Source organism: Phacochoerus africanus, chromosome 15 (genome assembly GCF_016906955.1).
Source record: "Phacochoerus africanus isolate WHEZ1 chromosome 15, ROS_Pafr_v1, whole genome shotgun sequence".
NCBI classification, from domain to species: domain Eukaryota; kingdom Metazoa; phylum Chordata; class Mammalia; order Artiodactyla; family Suidae; genus Phacochoerus; species Phacochoerus africanus.
In genome coordinates, this window is record NC_062558.1 from 16,395,636 (window position 1) to 16,415,391 (window position 19,756).

Here is a 19,756-nt window from a genome sequence, read left to right on the forward strand (position 1 = left end):
AAAATAAATAAATAAATATTAAAAAAAAAAAAAAACTCATAGTCAAAATGTTCAATGTCCTTCTAGCAATCAACGTAAAGAATCAGTGTCATGAGAAAGACAAATACTGTATAGTATCACTCTTGTGTGAGATCCAACAAGAAATCAAATTCATAGAAATGGAGAGGAGAGAGCTGGGGGCTCAGGGCAATTGACAGACACTGGTCAAAGGGGACAAACTTTCAGTTATAAAATAAATTAGTTCTGAGGATCTAATGTATAACATGGTGATTATAGTTAATAGTACTGTATTATATTTTTGAAATTTGCTGAGAGAGTAAATGTCAAGTGTGTTTATCAAATAAGTAAATAGATAAGGAGGTGATGGATGTGTTCATTAACTTGGCCGTAGTAATCATTTCATAATGGATACATCTATCAAATCATCACATTATACACTTTAAAATACATAATTTTATTTACCCATTAAACCTCAATAAAACTAGGGAAAAAAGAATCAATGTCATGCTTCTCATGTTTCATGTAGACATATATGTACTTATTTTTAATTTTTTTAATTTTTGCTTTGTTTTGTTTTATAGGGCCACACCTGGGGCATGTGGAAGTTCCCAGGCTAGAGGCTGAATTGGAGCTACAGCTGCCAGCCTATGCCACAGCCACAGCAACGCTGGATCCAAGCCATATCTACAACTTACACCACAGCTCGTGGCAACACCGGATCCTGAACCCACTGAGCAAGGCCAGGTATCAAACCCACATCCTCATGAATACTAGTCAAGTTCATTACCACTGAGCCACAATAGGAACTCCTATGTGTACATATTTTAAGCATTATAAGTTAGTTAAGATTGCAAAATACTGTTCAGACTCTGTATATAATTTTTGTGCATACCTCACTAATTTTCTTGGCTGCATCCATGGCATGCGGAAGTTCCCAGGCCAGGAGTAGAACCTGAGCCACAGCAGTGACAACACCTGTATCCTTTAACTGTCAGGCCACCAGGGAACTCCCTACCTCACTAATTTATGACTGATTCCAGATCCAGGAATTAGAAACAATCATATGGGTTCAGGCTGGCTGTCATTACAAAACACAGGCTGGGTGGCTTAAACAATAGAAATCCACTTCTCACAGTTCTGGAGGCTGGGAGTTCCAAACCAACATCCAGTAGGGCTTGGTTTCTGGAGAGGACTCTTCCAAGCTTCAGACAGATGCCTCCTTGCTGCAGTCCTCATGTGGTCTTTTCTCTGAGCCCATGTGGGAAGCTAAAGAGGGAGATCACTTTTCTTAGAAGGACACTAGTCCTGTGAGATCATGGCTCATCCATATGAGCTCACTTAACCTTATTACCTCGCGAAAGACCCCATCTGCAAATACAGTCACTTTGGAGGAGTAGGGATTCAGCATATGAATTTGGAAGGACATGGCTCAGTCCTTAGCAAGAAAGAAAGGACTATAAATACTCAGCACTACTGGGAAATGAATACTTCATGATTTAAGAAAATGTTGTATTAATGCTATTTGATAGAAAGGATTTTTCAAATTAATTTACTTTGTTCCACCTACATATTTTTTTCCCACAGTTCCAAAGCAGTGTCTGTCTCTGACATTGGCAGTGATGAAATCCACAAGCCTTCATGGCATCAGGACACAGGAGCCTTTTGTTTCATGGAGACAGAGCAAGAAAAGTGGAAAAGCCTTTCCTTGGAACTGAAGGGTGTTTATGATACACAGGACCCTCTCAAGGGTGAACCCAGATTAGGGGTCCCTCTGGCCTTGTCTAAAGCAACCATTTCTACAAGCACTTCCAAGATATCTGGGAAAAGGTCAAGAAACTTGCTTAACCTTGAAAAATGTTTGAGTCAGGACTAGGGTGAGGTGACATTGTTAAAGCCACATTTACCATTTATGGCAGGATACTTTATGTAGGTCAATATCACATACATTTGGGCAAGAATGTAGGTTCAAATCTCTTTGAGTGGCAGTACCTAGCATAGATTAAGGATCAATGATTATGTGAATATATGCTGAAAATGGCTGAATGAATGCTTATATAGCCTTATAACTTATAAATATGAAAACATTGCTGAGTCGAAGCCATTTTATGGGCCAATAAATGAAGAACAGAAAAGTCAGTTATGGCCCAATAGGACTTCATAGCTATTGAGTCCCTACAAATGTCACGTAATTACTGATTTACTACAGTGGTCCTCAGTTATTCAGTCATAGATGTCAAAACTATGAACCCAAGAAATATTAGTCTCTTTACCTGAGGACCTGAGAAATCTCCCGACATGGAGAACAGACTTGTGGTTGCCAAGGGGGAGGGGGAGGGGGAGGGAGTGAATGGACTGGGAATTTGGGGTTAATAGATGCAAACTATTGCCTTTGGAATGGATAAGCAATGCGATCCTGCTGTATAGCACTGGGAACTATATCTAGTCACTTGTAATGGAGCATGATGGAGGATAATGTGAGAAAAAGAAGGTATATATGTATGTGTGAATGGGTCACTATGCTATACAGTAGAAAACTGACGGAACGCTGTAAACCAGCTATAATGGAAAAAATAAAATCATTATGTTTATTACATTAAAAGAGAGAGAGAGAGAAGCCTCCTAAGAAAGACTTAGGTCATCTTGTCAGTTATTCCCTATCAGACCTAATGAAAAAGACTTGGCTGTCAGGGGAAAGGACACATTCTGAACTGAGAGCTGGTTTGGTCATTGAGAATTCCATGTATCTAGTGCCCAACCCTGTACTGGGGCCCAAGTGGGCAGCAGAGGGCCTTTGGGAGGGACAGCTGGGGGCAGCAGTGGCATCTTGAACTGGGAACACCAGAAGTAGTTTGGGATGCCGTGAGCCTCTTTTGTCACTTACGTGATTTCCTACCACTAACGACAAGAAAGCTACTGATGCACTGACCATGAAATTATCCAAAATCCTGAGGAGCTCATATTTTTTTGGAACTGAATAAAATATAAATTCATTTGAGGATAACGTCTTCCGTTCACTCACCTACAGCCCCTAAACTTTTTAAAGACTCTCAAGTAAGACAGAGCTTTAACAAAACTGTAATGGTTGTGAAGGGAATAGGTGGTTAAAAAAATCTTGATAGAAGGGAGGAGTTGCTTTGTGTTACTGGTGTGGACAAAAATTTTATGGGAAATTATAGCCTTTGGGGAACTGAGTCATAAAAAAAAAAATGGCTTTCCAAATCACCAAACACAAATCATCATCCCTTGCCAAAGAGAGAATCAGAGATGTTGGCAATAATGAGCTGGGATTTTTTGATTTCTCCATAAGAGCTCTAGCTGAGACAGGTCACCAAAGCAAATAAAATTATAAATGGCTCTGTGACTGAGAGGACTGGGAACTGAACGCTATTTTCTATACAATGGTTTGTTCTTCTAAGTGCCAAAAATTTAGGTCAAAATCAAATGAATCCTGTATCTAGGGCAAGTGGAGGTGAGCACAGGCAAAACCCAGAGTTGGGGTGCTGGTCCCAGTTCTGTTGTAGCTGCTGAAGGAAAAACTTATAAAAAGAGAGGTGTTCTTACTGTGAGAGACCTGCTTCAGAAGGTGGAAGGAACCACCAGACACTCTCTCCAAACACTGACACCTGCTCCTTCGGAAGAGGAATAAGACCAGCATCTGTACAAGGCAAAGAAATGACCTTTTAAGCAATACGTAGTAAGTGAACATAAATCTCCATAAGTAGGTCAACATTATTTAAGGATACACAACACTCCCATTCCCGCACAAATGTTCACTTGCTCTCTCTGCCAGTAGGTACTCAGTTAGGGGTTTGAGAAACACAGCTGGAGTGAAAGGATATTTGGTAAAAGATAATGTGACATCTCCCAGAAAGCAAGGATGGGAAAAAACGAGAAAAGGGACTCAGATCTCTAAGGGTTTGCTCTCTCCTTTCTCTTCTCTGTGCATCTGCTGCTTTGCTCCTTTTTTCTCTGCACCTTGGCTTCAGTTTTTCTGGTGGGGAACATGGCAGCTTTACACATTGCAGTACTGGACTCTAAAGAGACTGAGTTCTCTTACTCAGTTCTAGCAACAGGATTTCCAAAGATGGACTCTGTGATAGAATGAAGAATATATCTGGGCTTTTTCCCTGGTGCCTAGCCCAGAGCTTCAAAAACCACTAGAATTTTGTGACTTGTGTCTTTGTCATGTTAAATGAAGCATCCCCAGATAGGCACCCAGACAGCTTCAGGATGGAGGCTGGTCACCAGAAAGACCAGACATGTGGCTGCGGAGTTGGAACTTTTAACCCCCAGACCTCCTGGGAGAGGGTAGCGGCTGAAGACTGAACAAATCCACACAGCCAATCAATCTTGATTACTCAATGAAACCCCAACAAAAACTCTGCACACCAAGGCTCCTCCTGGTTAGTGAACACATCACTGTGCAGGGAGAATGAGGTATCCTGACTCTGAGGGAAGAAAGCAGGGGAACCCTGTGTCTGAGACCATCCAAGACCTTGCCCTGTGCAAACTTTCATTTGGCTGTTCCTGAGTCACGTCCTTTTTTTTTTATACAATAAAACCATAATTGTGAGTGGAGCTCTTCCTCAGAGCTCTCAAAAACGTTCTAGAGTTTTTCTGTCAAATTATGGAAACTGAGGGGATCACAGGAACCCCCAAATTTATAGCAAGTCAGTCGGAGGTGTGAGCGACGTGGGTACTCCACAGCTCTTGTGTCTAAGGTGAGAGCCCTTAACCTGGGGAGTCTGATATTAACTCCAGTAGCTGGCGCCAGAAAAGAATTGCAATCCACCCCAATGCAATTTGGAGTAGAAACAGAATAGATTCTGACTAACCAAGCCTGATGCATGAGACCAAATAATGGGGTAATTGATTAGCCCAGCTTGGGCCTTCTTCCCACCCTAACCTAATCAATGGTTGCATTTTATAAACACGGAGGCATCTACTGCAACCAGGTGAATTGAGAGAGGAGGGGCCATGCCTAAAAAAGAGTTGCTGGGCAGAGACTACCCTGATTTCTACTCCCACTTCTTGAACCTTCCATGACTTACCATTGTTAAATCTAGTCGGATCTACAGACAGCTCTGCCCATGCTATAAATTCATGTACTCATTCCACGTGACTGAAAAATACGTGGAATGCGGACCTTAGCTTCAACGTGTTCAAACATTTCTAAATGACAAGACACTTTTCAGCAGCTAAAATATCTTATATTAAAATTGAGAGTTTATAAATAGTAGCCTGCTCTTATAAACAACTGGCCATAGGCTCCACGTACCTAGCAAATTATTCAGTGTTTTTCTCAAGTGTGTATTTCTTTGGCACGATAGATGAGTACCCTCCTAAACAGAGCCCTGAAAATAAACGTAAGGTGGGTTCCCGCAGTACTTATACAAAGACTGTGTTGTGGACACTATCACATAGTTGCAAAGAACTAAAGCCTAAAGTAGCCAGAAGACTAAAGATGAACACAATGTATTGTTACTAGCAAGATATACAAGAAAGGGAGCTCTTTTTTTTTTCTTTTTTTTTCTTTTTTAGGGCTGCACCTGTGGCACATGGACGTTCCCAGGCTAGGAGTTGAATCAGAGATGCAGCTGAGGCCAACACCATGACCACAGCAATGCTGGATCTGAGCAGCATCTGCCACCTGCTGAGCGAGGCCAGGGACAGAACCTGCATCCTCATGGACACTGTGTCCACTGGGAACTCGAAAAGAGAGCTCTTTTACCCTCCTCTGTTACTTTCTCCCTGCAAAAGTGTCCCCGGGCGCCCTGTGAATGTGTTCTGTATCTCTGTTCCCCAACACAGCGCTGCCTGTATCAGCTCTTAGCCATCTACATTGTAGTTGCCTCAGAGTCTATCTGTTTCCCCCCAGAAGACTATACAGGGATTGAGAACACAGGCTGTCTTTTATTCTGTTTTGTCCTCCAGCCCAGCACAGTGCCTGGAACATAGCAGGAGCACAATAAATAGCAGTTATACTTGCCTTGTTTGATGGTCTTTGGCAAGTGACCTAAACTCTCTGAGTGTTGATTTGCTTGTGGGTAAAATGAAGGTAATTATAATCCTGACTTCACTGCGTTGTTATGAGGATTCAAGCCCCATAAAGGCTACTGTTGTTGCTGTTGATAACTGTGGCCCAGTCGGCAATCATCATTCACTGATTAGAAGCCATCAGGCCCAAAGCAAGCTATTTATAGGTGGAGGAATCACAAGGGAATATTTCACAAGAGGTCCAAGCCACTGTTCTCAAAATAAGCAGCAGATGAGACCTCGATACCCAGACAGCACTCTCTTCTCCTGGCATCTTTAGTCACTACATCCTGGACAGTATTATGCTTTTTTAAATACATATCAACTTATTTACACATTTATATTTACTGCTTACCGTTCATTTATCTGTAAATGAACAAACACATCCACATAATTTATTAGAAGTCAATAATGTAGTTTTAGATCACTCTCTGCTACACATTTGGAGACCTTATTACACTCTGTAACATGCAAAAAAGAAAAAAATTCTGGTCCTTTTCCATTTATTTTATTAAACCACTTTGCTTTTCCCTTTTAATATGCCAACTCTACTCCTTACTAATTTATGTCCTCTATCCTGAGATGTTAGGCAATAAAATAAACATATTATTAGAAGTAATCTATTTTATATATAGATAGATTAAATTGTGTCATTAAAAAAATCATTTTTGTACTTAGACTCTTTATGTAAATCAAGAATCATAACATCCCATTCATACCATAATTTTAAAGACATAATTTCAAAACACACACGCACACTTTGGAAAAAGCAAATATACATGAAGTTCCACAGGCAAATAAAACCTCTTTTTAACCAAAAAAAAAAAAAAAATGTCAAGAAAAACCCTGAGGTGCCAAAAGAATTCTGGAAAATACTATTAGGAGAAGAGTAGATATAACTATAGTTATTCATAATACAAATTGACCCCTGAAAAAAAGGAAATACTTTTTTTTTTAAGTCACACTCTTCAAAGATATATTAAAGGCAAGGCCACTCTTTCAAAATTTTTTGGTGGAGAAAAGAAGAAACTCATCAGCTAGAATTTAAATGTATTGCACTGAATAAAGACATTTGACACTTGCCAACTACCAAATTAATTTTCCATAAAAAATGAAGTTATTTGAACTATTAATTGCATAATTAGAACTTACACTGATTTGAAGCCATTTTTAGAAGCTTATTAATTCAAGGTAATTTTTTTTTGAATTTTTGATCAAAAATACTCTTCCAAAATGCCCAGAGTACATTTAAATGTGGAGTGAATTCTCCTGCTGGCAGGAAGACAGTGGAAGCAGTTTTGTTGGAAACATGTTGATAATATCTGTCCTCTTTCAAATCCACAGAGGTTTAAATCTCTGTGGATTTAAATCACACCTTCCATTCTTGCTTGAGACTATAATCCTAAATCTTTGCTCTCAACAAATTCTTAGGAAGTTGTATACAAGGGTCTACTTAATTTGACATAAAGTAAAATGTCACAATCCACTGTCAGTGATCACAACGTGGGTATCTCCACACTGGGTGCTAAAGGTGTTAACTCTTTTTGTTGTTGTTGTTGGTCTTTTTATGGCTGCACTCACGGCATATGAAAGTTCCCAGGTTAGAGGTCGAATCAGAGCTACAGCTGCCAGCCACACAAGATCCAAGTCGTGTCTGTGACCTATACCACAGCCCATGGCAACACCCAATCCTTAATCCACTGAGCAAGGCCAGGGATCGAACCTATGTCTTCATGGATACTAGTCCGGTTCATTACCGCTGAGCCACGGGAACTTCAAGGTGTCAATTCTTGTACTGTTGCCAGCTAACATTCATTTTGTGACATACGAATATCACCAGGGAAATTCAGAATCTTTCAGCCACTTAGGTCTCACATTAATACTCCCAAGTTTTATTAAAGGCGCCACAGCGTTGCTTCCCATTAGGAGTTGTCATGCAATGTTTTATTTTGATATTTTACTTCACTGATTTTCATCACAGTTTCCTACTTCAGTTCCAGAACACTATGACTGCATTCATAAACTTGCATATAATATGCATGTGAAATCATATTTCCTTCTTGGACACGTTAGCAAAATTCCATCTGTCTGCTCCTTTTTAAACTGTTAAGTTTTCCACATTGAAAAGAGAATTGGGTTACAATTACCTCCTGCGACTTTTCATCAAACTAAGGTTGTAAGCTGTATATAATATTGTTCCATAGTCTCCGTTGCCTGCGGAGTTTAAAATAGTTCACACACCCAGATATTTCTACAATAAAGCTAAAGGCATATAAAATTGTTTTAAAGTTGAAAAGAATTCTTAGAGATGTTTCTAGTCTGGCCTAATCCCTTCATTTTTCAGATAAGAAAGCTCAGCTAAACAGGTGAGAGAAGCAGAATGGGTGAGAATGGTGAGCTGTAGAGCCAGACTGCCTAGTTCACTGTGGGACATTTGGCAACTTAATTCACCTCTCTGTGCCTTTGTTTCTGTGTTGAAAAACTGTGATACTGATACCCACTCTATAGGCTTTCCGTGAGGATTAAGTGAGCGAATGCATTCATTACCGTGAAGAATAGTTCTTGCTCCTTCGTATCTCAGTCAAGGGGGGGTTTCCTCAGATATCTGACTATGACTTTAGAAGGACGTGGAACAGGGTAGCAAAGACCCTTTCTCTCCCTTGACCCTGGGACCAGCTGCCCACAGAACACTCAACTTCTCTCTCCTCTGCTTAGGTCTCCCTTCAGTGGAAAATTCTCACAGTCGACCAGCAGGGCCAAACACTGGGTCCAGAAATCCATCTCATTCCAGGCTTCCCTGATTGAAGCCTATCTTTGCTACATTGTCTGATAATAGCTTCATTAGTCTCCCCATGACCTGTTTTGTTTTCTCTCTCATTTGGTTCAGAACTCTGGCAAGAAAACAGCCACACAAAGCACAGGGCTCCCAGAGCTCCCGACAAAGCCAGCACTCAGTGAACATGGGCTGTTTCCACCAGTGTTTCGTCTTGCCAAGAGTCGCCTATCATATCAGGGTCAAAATTAATATCACAACCCAGATCCCTTTTGTACAGCCCTCAGACCTCGTGCACGAACAGAAAAAAATAGTTTTAATTACGTAATACCTGAAGATCATATAATTGTTCCTATGTCTATGGTTTCTCTATTGCACTCCTCAGATCCATTTAACACCTATCATTATGCCCTTATTTGAGAAAACTGTGTGCTACAAATATTTACTAATAGTCCTTGGGACTATAGTTCAAATAACAGAAAGGTACATTTTTACATAAAATATTTAAATTATACCTTGATATTTTGAGAACCAAAAATATGGAGGTTAAAAAAAAAAGGCCACAGTTTTCATTTCTCAAAGGAATAAAACTGCACGTCTCGGATTTGAGTTTACCGTTTACAAATGCTACCTTCCTCATCTTTATAGCTTTTGAGACTATAATTTTCTCCTTAAACTTCCTATTTGCCACTTCCCATGGCAACCCACTAATATATGCAGCCCACAAACTATTACGCACATAGCTGGGATTTTTTTTTTTAACATTTAGTAAATTTCCTTTTTTTATTCCATAGTTGAATAAAAACATCGATGATGTTTGTGGAGTAGAACTTCGAAAAATAGATTTTCAGTTTCTTCAGAACAGTTCCAGGATCTTTTTCATTTGTCTTCCTCATCATAAATCAGACCCTATTAGTACCCTACTCGAAACCTCCCAACATCTGCACATCATGTGTGGAATTAGATCCTTTAAAGCCCACCACGAGCTGGCCCTGCTCCCTCTCTGACCTCCACCTCCAGCGAGCCCCCCATCACTCAGGGTCTACAAGCCACAGTTTACCCTCTCCTGTGCCAGGACATGCCATGGGCACCCCCATCACAGCACTTGAACTTGCCCTTCCCTCTGCCAGGAACTCTCTCCAGGCAGACATCTGCTAGGCTCCGGCCTTCACTTCACTCAGTTTTCTGTTCAAATGCTGTTTCATTTTCTTCACAGTCTTTATCACTCCTTGAGAATATATACATATTGGTTATTCCTTCTTTATCATCTGCTGCCCTTTCTAAGATGTAAGGTCCACCAAACAAGAAATTTAACTTACTTTATACCTCGTTTCAAGCACCTAGCAGGTGTTAGGCACTCCAACATGTGTTGAATTAATAAATAACAAGTAACACTTGGCACGCCACTACTCAGCCCAGTCCCTGGCTTATAGTGAGTTGAGTATCTGATGCCTGATTGAACGAATAAAATATTTTGTTCAACAAAAGATCTACCATGCCTAGAACAAAAGGCACAACCTACCTGTCTTCAGACATCTTGGAAACTTACCAGAGAACAATTATATGCACTGAAAATGTTTAAATGCTCTATGACATTGTGCTAAGCTGAATGTAATCAGTGCCACAACAATTTTATCTAAATCGATGATAGAGTTGATCAACACAGTACTCCCCAGGAAGCAGAGTTTGACAAGGACAGAGTTTGGCCACATTGGCTCCACCTCCTGCCTCCCCATCTCCAAGGGAGGCCCCTCCTCCCCTGAAAACGCTCAGGCTCAGGCAGGCCAGAACACTTGTCTTCATCGTCCTTGACTCCTCTCCTGCTCTCACCACCCCACACCATCTACACTCTCAGGAAGTCCTGCTGGCTCTGCTTTCAAAATATATCCGAGTCCTAACACTTCATATCACTCCTCTGCTCCCCTCCCATCCAAACTCCACTGAGGTTCTCTCTCCCTCTGACGAGACCACCAGTCCCTCAGCTGGCCTCTCCTGCCTCCACTGCATCCCCAAGTCTGTTCTCAACTTAGCAGCCAAGGAAGCCTTTTAAAAACTGAGTTACCAGGTACTAAGGGTAAACACTTGTGATATCTAATAGGGGAACAGGCCCGGGAGGATCCTCAAAGAGCTTGAAGGCCTGGAATTCTCAAGAGGGAAAAATCGGGAAAGAGGCATTTGAACCGTCGTTCCAACAGAGTGGAATTTTCCATCCAACCACAGTTCTTCTTCCATTGGACAAATTTATAAACAGAAGAAAAGCTCCTGATTATCCCAACACCCTCAAATTTTTCAAGCAAAGCAAGAATCCTAAATGTTCTCTGCTTTGAAATCTTCCACTGGAAACTTGTGATTTTTCTTTTTAATTGGAATTAGTTCCCGACACCTCTGCCACTTCTCAGCTGCAAGACGCTGGCAAGTCAGCTGGTCTTCAAGATGTAATTTCTCATCTAAGATGGGACTTAGCAGGGCTAAGGATCAACATAAGGATTACCTGAAATCCTCATGTTTGGGGAAGTAGTTTTATAACAAAAGAGCACCCTACACATGTACATCCTTTTTTTTTTTGGACCTGCCAATGGCATGTGGAGGTTCCCAGGCTAGGGTGGCTAGGGATCAAACCCCAGCCACAGCAGCAACCAGAACCACAGCAGTGACAGCACCAGATCCTTGACCCACTGAACCACAAGGGAACTCCCAAGTACATCCTTCTTATTAGCAGAACTACATCACGGCCTTCCTGGTGAGCAAGTAAACTGTCAGCATCTCATCACTCCTCCTGCCCCCGGTGAACCTTCCTATAAAATTACAAAGATTTCCAGACCCATAGACCACAGGCTTGGGTGCTCACTGCTTCCCCTGTGAGCATCTAATGAAGAGCAAATGAGGGCTCATCAGTTTTCAGAGCTATCCTTTTCCTGCAGAATTTGAAACCAAAGTTGCGAAGGGAACTGGGGCTACTTGGTAAATATAGCCATTTCTTTCTCTTACAGGAATCCCCACATTCAAATGTCAGCTGATATTACCAACATATTTCCATTCCTGCCTCCCTGCATTGCCACAGTCCCAGCCTGGCTGAGAAAAAAACAACAACAACAAAAAAGGCAAAGCCTCTCTAAGAAAGAGCAGAGCAATGGCCACAAGGAAAGGTGGGGTTATACAAATGTGTTGTAGGGGCCTGGGTGAGCCTGATCACAAGGGGCTGGGCTGTGAGACTTCCCAGGACATTGCATCACATGCAGTGTATCCTTCCAGCCAGATCTGGGTCATATTATAACAGACACTGAAGAGAAAACACAGCTGCTAGGAGCAAAGTCTGGATTACCAAGGAGGAGAAATATTGGAAGAGAGGTCTGCAATAGTATCTAGGCAGCAGTATTTTTGATTCTGATAAACCACACCATGCCCACACAATTGGACACAAAGCAGAGCAAATGTTCACAAATCTTTTCACAAGGCTCCTGTTTCTTCAGCATCCCCACCTCTGAGCTTTGCCCTCAGGAGGTGCTTGTGTAGTCTTGCCCCACCAACTAGCTTCTGTTTCCTCCCCCATCCCCCTACCCCCCAGGCTCCACCTTCTGGACCTTGGTCTCTATACTGGGAGGCCAACCCACAAGGAACACATCATCCTCTGACTTCTAGTTCAATCCAGAGGAAGGAGACCTACCAGGAGAGCAGAGGAAGAGGATTGGGCATGGGGAGGGTGGTCACCTCAGGGTGCCATGTCCCTCGACTAAGGTCTCTGCCCCTCTCCCGACAACTTCCTCCTTGCAGATCTTGGTAACCATGCCCCTGCCACCTGTGCCTTTGAGTCTAGGGATTTGTAACAGCTCTGCTATGAATGGCCTTGGAAGTACTGCATTATCCCTCCCCACAGCTTTGTACAACATGTCAACCTCTCCTCAAGTTTTCCAGCTACACATAGCATCTGTTTCTTGCTGGACCCCTTGCTGATACACTTGCTGATACACTTGCTGAATTAAATGAGTGTGCCTTAAATATGTCTTTATTTCGTATATCAGACACATGACTATAAAAGAGCAACTCCGTAAAGAATTCTATCTATCATTTTAGCATATGCTATGGAAGAAGTGTGTCTTTATGTTTTAATAAATACATCCTTCAAATCTCAGCTTAAGTGCCTCTTGTTCAGGGCTTCATTCCTCAAGCCAAACACTTTCTCCTAACATCTTGCTTTTCTCGGCTGTTGTTCACCATGGTTTGCTGTTAGATGCATTTATTTGTTTCCATGTATCTGCCTGTTGCCAGTGGACCTTGAACTTCTGGAGGCACAACCACGTCCACCATCCTCAGCACTGTGTTCTCTACCAGGTACACAGCCCACAGTTGATGGCCACCCCCCATGTTTTGAATGAGCAACTGAGTTAAACAAGTAGATAAGAAGGAGAAGTCCTTCCAATTCCTCATGCCTGACACGTCTCAACCTCAACACCTAGTCAGTTTGCCCCACCCCCACCCCCCACCGTAGGCCTGGATTATCACCCTCTAGGTTCATTGCCATCCAAGTGAAATCACTCCCTAGCGCCTCAGGCTTTCACTGGTTTTCTCCTTCTCTCTACTCTTAGGAGTGCTGCCTTCCCAAAATAGACTATGAGTTTCTAGAATATAGTCTATGATTTAAATTTCTTTTGGATCCCTCATAATGCTCTTGAAATTAGAAAATAGGATTCTGCTCTCTGATAAAGTCTTTCTAAAATGGCATGAGAGGTATAGGGCTGACAAAAGCCTTCAAAGTAACTTATCAGAAATAATTCACATAACTGTTGGATATATAGTGTCTGGGATTCATACCTCATTTCGATTATGAGCCTTCAATATTACATAATCCAATATTTTTCAGGCCCTGAATCTCAGTGTTGATAATTTAGCCACATAATTCTATGCTGAAACAGAAATGCCTCTCACTCCAAAAATATTTGTATCCCAACACAACAAAAGAACATAAAATACTTCAATAGTTTTGTTTTGTTTTGTTTTGTTTTTGTCTTTTTAGGGCTGCACCCACAGCATATGGGGGTTCCCAGACTAGGGGTCAAATTGGAGCTGTAGCCACTGGCCTACACCACAGCTCACAGCAACGCCAGATCTTTAACCCACTGAGTGAAGCCAGGGATCGAGCCTGTGTCTTCATGGTTGCTCCTCAGATTCATTTCCACTGAGCAACAATGGAAAATCCTGATAGTATTTTAAATCTACTTCAGTATTCTAGAATGTTTGCTAGAGATGCAACTGTCACTAGAGAGTTCTGCTGCCAAGGTGACCATTTATCCATCTTTAATTCAGGTGTGATATTCCCCTTCTATGTCCTCCAGGTAGAACACTTTAGACACAGTTTTCAGATAAACCCAATCATTACTAAAACAGAGAGGAAAAACAACACAAAAGCATGACAGCATTGTATTCCTGGCAAAAACTTTGGATTCAGCATAATTGAAATTGAGTGTTTAATCATCTAATTATTCCAATGCAACTGAACTTTGTGCTGCCTTTTTGGAAACCCTTCATCATCTGCATATCTTCCAATTCCCACTAAAAAAAAATGAGGAATTAGTAATATTTTAGTAATCAAGCTAACTTTGGAGTTGATGACAATGCATGAACTAAGATATTAAAACACCAAGTATGAAGAAACTCTTCAAAAATAGAAAATTGGAACTTCAGGAATTTATTGAGAATTTTATTACATTCCTTTGTGGTTTTATCTCCTTTCTGTTTCCCACAAATATACACCTTTGAGGAGAAATTGATTCTACTTAATCTTCCCTTGCTGATCTGGCTTCTTGAAGAAGCTTTAAGATAGGAATGGCCAGGCTTGAGCATACTTTGGTTTCATCTGGCCTGATTTGCAACATATACAAAAGGATTTAACTTCTTGCATCCTTATCTAAGTTAGATGTTGTTTAAACACTCAAAAACCAAAAAGTAAAACTGCTCAACCTAGGAGGGAATAAGTTCCAAAAAATTTTTTATTTTCCAAACAGGTTTAAATCTCAAGTTCAACATGTGATCATACCTGCAGGAATGGAACACAAATGTGTGTAAACACGGGACAAAGAATCCCCAAGACCGTTTCATCGTGAGACTGATTAAAATTTGACATGCTTGAACTCTCAACACACTTGCTGAACTTCCGGAAAGCTCTACCAGTCATAATTAACCACTAATGAAATTTTACTAGGAAAAAAATTACAAGCTCTGGTCAGAATCTCTTTAAGTCTGAGGGAGCAAATTCCATGAGAATGATTGCCTTCCTATAGGAGAGACGGCCACAGAAAGGCTCAGAAACAAATCTGTCCCCAACAGCTAATAACTCACCTATTATCAAACCCCTTAGAATCATAATACCTCAGTCCCAACTGTGAGCCTGCAAATATGTGACAAAACCATTGATGAATTGCAGTGACCAGCCCAATTGGTGATGTGCCTTGGGATTTGGGAACTCCTCCCACCCTACGTGTGAGAAGAATTTATGAAGATAACATGACATGCTAATATATTTTTACAGCTTAAACAAGATATTCCGTGCCATTTTTGAGCACTACACGTAGTTTATCAATATGACTCTTAAGACCCTTATCCCCTTTTGTTTCTCTGCTGCTGCACGTAATATAATTATCAAGAAGGTTAAGACTGACAGCTGGAAGTATTTGAATCCTAGACAGAAGCTCTTTTTCCCCTTTCTGTTTCTTGCATTCTGTTCATTGGTTCCTTTTAATCTTTGCTGTTTTTTGTTATAATCATCTTAATACAATCTTACGCCATAGCAAAAACACATAAAACACTTTGCACAGCTTGGCTGTGACCTCTGGAAAGAACTTGTGCTTCTATCTCCACTTAGATGGGTCAGGTGGTGTGTCAGATCCTAAAGCAGCCTTGGCTGGCATTCAGGTATCTTTCAGAAAGAAATCAGGGTCACCACCTGTGTAGGATAAAGCTGTGAGGGTCACCACCTCTGTAGGATAAAACTCTCAGAAGCAGCACTGTCCTCTGCCCCAGCTGTCGCTGAAGATCAGCTCTACTTCTGAGAGCTGTTCTCATTCTCTAAGATGGTTCAAGCTGTAAATTATGGAAAAGTACTTCACCCTTCCCTGCTTCATCATATTTAGTGTATAAATACATAACATACATGAGTAGTCAAGAAAATGCCTGTATGGAGTTCCCGTTGTGGCGCAGTGGTTAACGAACCCGACTAGGAACCATGAGGTTGCGGGTTCGGTCCCTGCCCTTGCTCAGTGGGTTAACGATCCGGCGTTGCCAGTGAGCTGTGGTGTAGGTTGCAGACGCGGCTCGGATCCCGCGTTGCTGTGGCTCTGGCGTAGGCCAGTGGCTACAGCTCGGATTGGACCCCTAGCCTGGGAATCTCCATATGCCGTGGGAGCGGCCCAAGAAATAGCAACAACAACAACAACAACAGACAAAAGACAAAAGACAAAAAAAAAAAAAGAAAATGCCTGTAAATTGGAAGTTAATATGTACTTATCACTGCTTATGATTAAAAAAAAAAAAAGCAGCTAATGTTTGGTGAGAAATTATGTGTGCTTTCCCTGCACTAGTTCACTCCCTCCTAACACAACTCTAGGAGATAGGAACTATTCTGATGCTCATTTTCTAAATGAGGAAACAGTCCTCTGAAGTTCAAATAGCTTTAAAAAAAAAACTAAAGGTTTCTATAAAATTCATATGCACTTCATGTTGCTTTGAAATTTCTAAAATATAAAACATGCACTGGAATAAGACAAACAACTGGTGAATATTTTCAAATCAAATATGGATGAGTGACGTCACAAGCTGAGAACAAAGTGACTTGGAAAATGTACCTAAAAACTTCACACTTCAGTTGATTCATTTGCATAATGCTCACAAGATTATTAAGGGATGAATGAGATCCCATAAGAGACCACATCCTTAGAAACAAAAATGGAAGAATTTTCACCTTTAATCCAGTTACAGATTTTCAATATTTAAGATAACTCAGTTTGAAAATTAATGAATTTCCTCTCTTATATACATTTTCTTTCTTAATACCTTGGGTGTAGCAGGCAATTTCATAAACATCTACTGAGGATCATGGAATGTTTCCAGTAAGTCTTCACAGGAAAAGTTCCCTGATTGAACATTGGTGATGACTTCCTCCAATGACATTTTGTCAGAAGGACATGTTTGTCAGACAACTCTAAATGTGTGCTCTCAGGTAACAGGTATCACATTCTGAAACTGAAACTTCAAATAACCAACATACAAGAAATAACTTCAGACATCTGCAGAAGCACCAACTTTAAAAGATGTTCAGAGAGTTCCCTTGTGCTTCAGTGGGTTAAAAAAACCCAACTAGGATCCATGAGGATGTGGGTTGGATGCCTGGCCTCACTCAGGGGGTTAAGGACCCGGTGTTGCCATGAGCTGTGGTGAAAGTCACAGAAGCAGCTCAGATCTGGCCTCCCTGTGGCTGTGGTGCAGGCAGGCAGCTGCAGCTACAATTCAACCCCTAGCCTGGGAATGTCCATAAGCCACAGGTGCAGCCATAAAAAGAAGAAAAAAAAAAAAAAAAAAAGATGAGCCAATGCATTGCATGTGGAGAACGGTATTTTTATCGTTGCCATAATAGGTCTAGAGCTGTCCCATTCATTAGTCGATTTAAGATTGAGCATTTGAAATGTATGCTCCAAAATGGGAACTAGTCTAAGAGAAAAACAATCATTAGATATAAAGTATTTTTATTACTTTTCTTTTGTTTTTTTTGTTTGTTTGGAGAGGAAATTCCGGGTGAGGAAGGATAAGAAGGAAGGGGGAGAATGGAAAAGAAAGCGGGGAGAGGGGGAGAGGGGGAGAGGGACTGCGAGGGGAGATCTGGGGGTGGGGGAATGAGAGAGAGCTCAGAGTGAGGAGGGTGAGGGAGCTCTGGTGGGGAGGCGAGAGGAAGTTTTGAGTGAGGCAGGGTGAGGGGGCTCTGAGTGAGAGAGAGTGAGGGAGCTCTGAGGAAGGCAGGGTAAGATGTAGCCCTGGGTGTGGACCGGGAGGCATTCTGAGTTAGGAGTGTGTGAAGTCTCCAGAGAGTGAAGACTCTGTATTTAAATGTCTCACTATCACTTTTGTACTGTCTTCTTTAAAAGATTACCTTGTAGTTCTTTCTGGAGCATCTGATTAAGAAGATCAGGCAGGATTTGTCACTGCAGCATCTTTCTTTTCTTCTGTGGCAAGGTTTTGGTCCTTTTCCTAGGAACCTCTGCATGCTTAGGTGGGGCCAAAAAAAAAAAAAAGAAAAGAGAAATGATTCTTTTTTTTCTTTAACAAATCACATACAATATTTTATATATAAAATATAGCATGTATGAACATGCAGTGATATAATAATATACCCTACCTTCTCTTTACTTTTTAATTTGGCTACTAGAAACTTAAATAATAATAATGTTAGTGTTTATGATTCTCATTATGTTATACTTGTCCCATGCTGGTGTAGTGTTTAGCAAATCTAATGATAAAATAACATGGATATAGTTTTTTAGTGAAAAGATCGGCAAATAACAGAATCTCAGAAATTTATTAAAATTCAGTGTATCTTTAAAATGGTTTAGAGAGGGTGAACCTTATTATTTAGTGAAATGTAAATAATTGCACAATTAAAATTTTAATCACATTAGCAGTCCTAACAAAACACTTCAGACTGAGTGGGGGAAACAACAGAAATGTATCTCTCATAGTTCTGGGGGCTGGAAGGGCACAACCAAGGTGTATGCCATTTGACCCTCTCTCCTTGGCTTACATGTAGCCACCTTCTCCCCTTGGTCTTTTTTTAGGTGTGTCTGTGTCCTAAACTTTTTTTAGGGCTGGACCTGTGGCATATCGAAGTTCATATGCTACGGGTTGAATTGGAGCTGCACCTGCTGGCCTATACCTCAGCCATGACAAATGCCAGATCCAAGCCGTGTCTGCCACCTATACCACAGCAAGCAGCAATGCCAGATCCTTAACTCAGTGAGGCCAGAGATCAAACCCACATTCTTATGGATACCAGTCAGATTCTTAACCTGCTAAGCCACAATGGGAACTCTTAAACTCCTCTTCTTATATGGACAAAAATCCTAATGGATTCATGCCCACCATATGACCTCATTCACCTTCATTACCTCTTTAAAGGGCCTGACTCCAAATACAGTCACTTTGGGATTAGGCTTCAGCATAGGAATTTGAGAGTGAAATAATTCAGCCCATAACAATCATTCAGCCAAAAGCTGTAGAGGTTTAAAGTAAAACCTGTTATGAACACAGTTTCTTTTTCTGATTATAGAAACTTTGTAATATATTAATGGATTTCCTAAGTGAATCTACCTTGCTAAAGAAAGACGGTCAATATTTGTAATCCTGTAGATATATATGCTTCGTTATGGAAATGATTTGACTTCCATTTTATAAATCAATCTCTCAGGTGTTTTTATTGGTTTCCCAAAGTGTAACCCAAGGGAGGCCATACTTTTCTCTCCAGACACAATGGAGACATTTGTGGCATCGTTGAACAGTACTATGTAAGGCAGGTGGGCTCATCCAATTTCACATAAGCTGAGCTTTGACTTTTCCTATAACAGTTTTTTTTTTTAATGATCTATTGAAAGTGTCTCTCAATACCTGATTGAGTTGATGTTGTATGATAGTCAAGAGTACACAACAGTCCTCAAAACTGTACAGACCTGAGGTCGAACCCCCAACCTGCCAGTTCCTAACTGTGTGTGTGATCCAAGGAAGGTTGTTTAACCTCTTTACAGCAGTTTCATCAACTTCATTTGCAGGAAAAATAAGAGTACCTTTATCACAGGTCTGTGAGGAGGATGAAATATCTTGATTTTCATTAACTTCCTGCTCCACCAGATGAACAACTAGTTTCTTTCATTGTTGCCACCTAACACGTAGACAGACAACAGATGAAGAGCCTCT

At 41.0% G+C, this 19,756-nt stretch overlaps 1 long non-coding RNA gene across 1 annotated transcript; it reads right to left on the reverse strand.

Moving 5' to 3' along the window:
- Nucleotides 1–781: 781 nt before the first annotated feature.
- On the reverse strand, nt 782–18,051 carry LOC125116906 (uncharacterized). Its single transcript, XR_007132450.1, has 3 exons — nt 17,943–18,051; nt 3,562–3,655; nt 782–1,266 (listed from the first exon to the last, which is right to left on the reverse strand). It is a non-coding gene; the product is annotated as an uncharacterized LOC125116906 (long non-coding RNA).
- Between the last annotated feature and the right edge of the window lie 1,705 nt (nt 18,052–19,756).